Here is a 6,406-nt window from a genome sequence, read left to right as displayed (position 1 = left end):
CAGGGAGGTCAAGCTGTTAAGAGTTTTCATGCACTTATTTCCTCTGGACAGAAAGGACTTTGGATTTTATGCATAACAAAAGTTTTGGTGCACAATGGCAAGAAAATTACTCAGCAAGAAAATTACTTATCTTCTATATATTTGTTTCTATGGCATCAGGCAATTTTGCTTTCAGGAAACACCGTGTTGCACACATAAATGCACCAAATTCCTAGTGAAGAACATCTAAAGAGAAATATAATTTTACCTTAACAAAAAGGTAAGATATGTTGGCCCTTTGGCAGATCTTTGCCCAGCGGTGCAGGGACACTGCGGGTGCTTGGAATTCACTCCTATTGTCCCCAGGCTGAATTGCTTTGAAAAAGGTCACATGAGGAGGAAAGGAAGTTTTGACTTTCACATGCCTGTTATTGCTAAGGAAACCACTTCCTTGGTATTCACATATTCAGCATGTCTCCAGTTTTGGTGCTCTGACAAATGACATCGTGCTCCTGCATCGAGTAACAAAGAAGGGTGGAGAAGGCTGTTAGATAACTTGATGTATCTGAAACACCAGTACAGCTTTTGCAGGACTGCCAAACTTCAGGTAGGCTCTATAAGAGTGAGGGGGGTCCTTTGTTACCCGGAGTTCAGAAATGTGGAAGAAAGGTTCTGGTCCACACCTCAGCAAGCTCAGGTAGTTTGGAGGTTTCCTGGGTTGTAGCAATGGCAGTACTCTCACACCACTGTAGATATGGGGAGACAAGTTTTCTAATACAAATATACCTGAACTATTCTGTGTAGAATTTATTTCAGCTTTCAAGTACATACTTCCCTTTTCTTTGGCATTTGGGTATCAGAAACCAAGCATCCTCAGGTGATATTCGGTGATTTCATTAAAAGCACTTGGATTTAAACTTGGGGTCTGTGGGACTTTTGCCGTTTTTCTGACTTCTTACTCAAATAAGAAATCAGAAAGAGTGACAAGCTACGGTTGGTTAGGACTGAGAATCTCCACCAATATGTTTTGGGGTTTTTTTAAAGCGGATTGAAGCAGAATTTCTTTGAAGTAATGTATTTGCAGATCTTAATCTGGCAAGAAGAAAATGTATCATAATTAGGCTTATTTCTACTCTAAAAGGCTAGAACAAGTCTAGTATGCTTCAGGATACAAGTGGTTTTCATTGTAAATATAGAATAGCTACTGAGATTACTGGGACCAAGTGTGAGGCACGCACAAATCACAGGAATTGAACAGTTAAAGCCTGCTCAATTTACTGAGAGGCTACTGAGCTTTTGATATGTCAAGATCTATTTGTCTAAATGTTATCTGTAAAAACAACATAATGTAGTGAACTGAGCCTGGGACGGTGGAGGCCAGAAATCAATATTCTAATCTTGGTCCTGCCTCCGATGCATTTGGTGGCTCCAGAGTAGTTGTTTAATCTCCCTGCGTGCTCGCCAGAGATAAAACAGTTCAAATATAATAAGCTCCACTGAAGAGCTGCGCAGATCAGTTCACAGCTTCTGTATACTTCTCTGAAGACCTGAATTATTATATAAATATTACCATACTTCTGGAGGTTTGTCTCCAGGAAAATATATACTGTGTATCTTCGGATCTGAAATTTCAGGTCTATTTTCTAGCAGATACCCTCACCCCATGGAGACTTCAAGCACAGCCTGGTGGCAGCACAGAAGCCACCAGGGTATCTGCCACGATAACATTTTTTTTTTCTTAAATGTGTTAAAACAGAATTATTTAAAAAGTAGTTCTCGTGTTTTCTCCCAGACAGCATCCTCATTTTCATTCTGCCTGTGGCAAGAGTAGACCATACTTCAACAGAAATTATTTGCTTAATGGAGAAATAACAGAGAGAAGGACCTATGGCCTGTTTATTTAGGAAGTAAGACTAGATAATAATTGTGATTCCTTCTGGGTTAAAATACTTGAAAACGTGCTGAGTTTCATGTTCCACTCATTTTCCCTAATATTATAATTTCTGAGTGATTATCTTACTAGAGGCTTGGCTGAGCCACGCTCACTCCCAAGGATCTCAGAAGAGCTACCTGAGGTAAGACAAAAGATAGATAAAAACACCTCAGTAAAGCCACAAGAGCCTTTTTTGGCTTTTAAAAGACAAAATCAATGGGGGGGGAAAAATAACCAACCAATACCACCACAAATTATCTTCTGTAATACAGGGAAGGAGAAAAATACTGGCTGTATCCTTCTTCCAATGCAGCAAAGGAGTTCCACATATAGAGGATGAGAGGACCCACGTCCCAGCAAACTGCACTTTTCCAGCTGGAAAGAGAAGCAGTTTGTGAATTCTTCTAGAAGCTGCTAATAAGTGAACATTTAGAAATTGCTTAGAAAAAGCAAGTGCTAAAACAACAGGATTTACACTTGCTGGTATGTGTATTTGCTTGGCAGTCATTAGTATTTGCAGAAATGAGTCCAGCACCTCTGACTGCCCTGGGTTTTGTCTCCTGTATTAGCCAGCATGGCACTCTCGTAGTACAGTCGTTAGCACAGGCTGCGATTGGCAGGTGGCAACTACACCTGGACTCAGACAAGGCTTCGTACACCATCAGAAAAAGCTGGAAATATTTGCTATATTCAGCAGGGAGGGTGGTTAATGGGGGCGATGCACTCCCGGCAGCCTGGGTTGCTAAGCGTGCAGCCTGCTATGCCGCTAAGCAGGCAGGACTGGGCAGACCCATTAAGGCTGGAAGCAGCTGAGTATTTAATAAGCTGCACGCTACCATGCATTTACATAGCTGAAGTTTTAGTAAAGCCCTAGCAGTAAAGGGGCAAAAGTGCAGGGCTGGAGGGCTAAAGCCCACGCAGACCACATCATAACCCATCCTGTCCTCAGCAGAAAAGGACTTGGGGAAGAACCGCGAGAAAACAAGTTATTGCTCCAACCAAGGAGAATTTTAAAGGCCAAAGGGCAAGAACATTCCAAATAACTGAAATTAAAGCACATGTGACCAGGTCTGGCAAAGCTCGTTTACACAATGTTGCAGGGTATCTATCTGCCCCCAGTAAACCAAGTGTAAGGAGCACAGTAGAAAGGAAAATTATTCCCCTCCTTTGTGGTTTACATGTCTAAAACAAAATGACTTTTAGCTCGCCTTGTCTGTGTGATCTTAAGATTCTTTTATGTGACTCACTTGAGACTTAATAATTTCCCAGTGTGCATATTTAACTATTTCCCTGGGCATCATCTTTACCCCGACGCTGCCGGAGACTGGAGTCCTGCCTCACGCAGTGCCCCCCCGCAGCAGGCTTGCCGTCCTCTCTCTTTTCTACTCCCTCATTAGCAAAAGCTGTTTCAGTACTCACAGAGCTACCAGCTTTGGACAGGCGAGCCTGTGTCTCATTTCACTTTCTCTAGCGCAATCATGGACTTCAGTGACTGTGCTTTTCATTTATACTGATGTAACCAAGACTGAAATCTGTCCCACAGCAAATATTTATCAGAGCATATCAAAGGAAAAGCAGACCAGAAGAGAAAGCAAAACAGCAAGTGCCATTAAAGTTTGCCAAGATAGATTTCAAAGTCAATGAAAAACACCCCGGAGACACAGAGCTAAAATGTAGGACAAAGTAGAACACTGAAAAAAATAACCCCAAATTTCCAAAGACTGATGTCCTACAGAACAATTTTAAATTACTTATAACGTGCAAAGATTAAGAAGGAAAAGCTGCACAGAACGAACAATATATGAGCAACATCAATGCCACTCTGCTGCTTTTGTTAACGTCTTGGCTTTGATATGTATGCCCTGCTCCGGTCAGGGACCCTTTCTACAGAGTAGTAAAAAAGAAACAGGACAACATTCACAACTGGCTTTCTAAATGATAGAAAATAATGGGATGCCACACTTTAATTAGATAATTAAAACTCTTGTTGCTGCTTTGCTACATGCCAAGGACACTCAGTTTCTTGGCAACGGACCTCCAACTTTCCTCCTTTGATATCCAGGTCACAGCCATTTGGGTTAGAGGCTCATTTCCAGCAGCAGCACATGGCAGCGGCACACAACTGCGCAATCCTGCTGTTGGTATCCCCCTAAAGTTCAGCGTCTTTCAACTACATCTATAAAAGCTGTTAAAAGACTTATAAAGGGTAGTTTTTCAACGTTCACAATGGTCAGAGGACATGCATGCATATTAAAAAGAGGTAGCCCTGCACAGCATCGGCAGCTTCTTACATCATCAGCAACAAAATCTCATCATGTTCCAGCTGAAGAACACAACTGAAAGAGTAGAGAGAGAAAACAACTGTTCCACCCTCAGCTCTCCAGCTCCCTTGAAAGTTAGGTCTACCCCACCCCCGACCATTTGCTGTCATCCCCCTTGTCCTGGTTTCAGCTGGGATAGAGTTAATTTTCTTCTCGGTAGCTGGTGCAGTGCTGGGTTTTGGCTCTGATGTGAAAGCAATGTTGACAGCACAGGGACGGGTTTGGTTGTTGCTGGGTGATGTTTATACCAAGTCAAGGACTTTGCAGCTTCTCAGGCCCTGCCAGCGAGAGGGCTGGAGGGGCACGGGAAACTGGGAGGGGACACAGCCAGGACAGCTGACCCAAACTGGCCAAAGGGGTGTTCCATACCATGGGATGTCACGCTGGGTATATAAACTGGGGCAAGAAAGAAGGAAGGGGGGGGGGACGACGACATCTGGCATTATGGCGTTTGTCTTCCCAAGTAACTGTTAGGCGTGACGGAGCCCTCCTGTCCTGGGGCTGGCTGAACACCTGCCTGCCCGTGGGAAGTGGTGAATGAATTCCTTGTTTCGCTTTGCTTGCGTGTGCAGCTTTTGCTTTCCCCTTTTCCCCCATCTTTCTATTTTGTTATTATTGTTATTATTATTATTGTTGTTCTTACCTCTTTATTCTGTTTAAATTATTAAATTGTTCCTATCTCAACCCTTGACTTTTACATTCCTTTCAGATTCTCCTCCCCATCCCTCTGAGTGAGTAACTGGCTGCGTGGTGCTTGGCTGCCGGCCGGGGTTAAACCACGACACCCCTCTTGTAAGAATGGGGAACACTGTCCTAGAAGAGGTCTACCTGCTGTCCAGATTAGATGGGGAAATCACATACATTTCTGAGGAGCACCGACGCAGCCAGCTAGCTGGAATAAAAGCACGTGGGCCTGACTGCTGGTACCAGTGCTTTGTCTGAGCTGCCAGCATTTGAACTGCGGAGCAAGCTCCAGCCTAAGGATGATCAAATGTCATCAATCCATATGCAAGGCACACTTCTTCATTCCCAGCTCCACAGGAACTGGAAAGGCGTAGCAGCACATGCATATTTTTGAAAACCAGATACTTTTTCATGAGAACGGAATACAAAGCACACTACCAAGGAGCGGGTGAAACAGAACAAATCATACAGACCAGATGGTAGTCGCAGTGCTTAATGCACTGTTGGAAGGTGCCCAGCTAGTCTGGTGATGAGCGATATAAGAACCTATATAGGATAAAGCTCCTTGTAAGTGCCAGCAATTTATTACATTATATTCCTGAGAACAGCTGAGGTGAATTAAGCACAGTAACCATTTACTATTCCTTCTGACAGCCCTGAGATCCTATCTGTACTGCTGCTATGGTTGATGGTACTTTCTGGGCAGCTGTGAACTTGTTCAAAGCTAACCAAAAGCCAACTATCCAGGTTAGTGGCGTGCCAAACCCTAGCCAATAAACCATCCACTGAGGGCATTAGCTTATGCTTGCTGCCATACTAACCATCACTTGGGTTTTGGTCAACTTGGAGCATGACAAGAACAGGCTTACAAGCAATCAGAAAACATAACAAAAACAAGAGCTTGACCAAGATGATACACCAGGTGTTGTGGTAGCAGTGGGTTAAATGCTCCTCCCTCCTGCTACTGCAAGCGAAGGAATGGTTACTAGCAACATGCCCTCTACCTCTATCTGATAAAACAGATACAAGACACGGTATTTGTATTATTCTTCTCCTGTGTGCAGCCTGCATCCATTCCTATGTATCACCATCTAGCTCTAAGAAACATCCTTCAAAAGTGATCCTTTTTCATTAGTAAAACTGAGTAATTTCATGAAAACAATGCTGCAAAGTGAAATTTGGTGGAACTTACGGAGATCACATTTTCTATTGCCTGTCCTGAATCTGATCTGACACCACCTGAATCAGGGACAGGTGACATGATCAAAGCAGATCCTTGACCGCAAAAATCTCATAGCCTTGATATTCTGGAAATGAAGCTAAGACAATACCGCCTTCCCTGCCCCCCCCACCCCCACCCCCCACCCCTTCCCCATCCCGAGAACAGCCTGGCCCTGTAAGACTGGTATCTCATGCACAGAAAGGGAAATTAATTAATTCTTACTCAGAAGAAGACCACGTCTCTCTACAGATCAGCGCATCTTACATA

Source organism: Falco naumanni, chromosome 6 (assembly GCF_017639655.2).
Source record: "Falco naumanni isolate bFalNau1 chromosome 6, bFalNau1.pat, whole genome shotgun sequence".
Taxonomy (NCBI): Eukaryota; Metazoa; Chordata; class Aves; order Falconiformes; family Falconidae; genus Falco; species Falco naumanni.
This window is presented reverse-complemented; position numbering follows the sequence as displayed.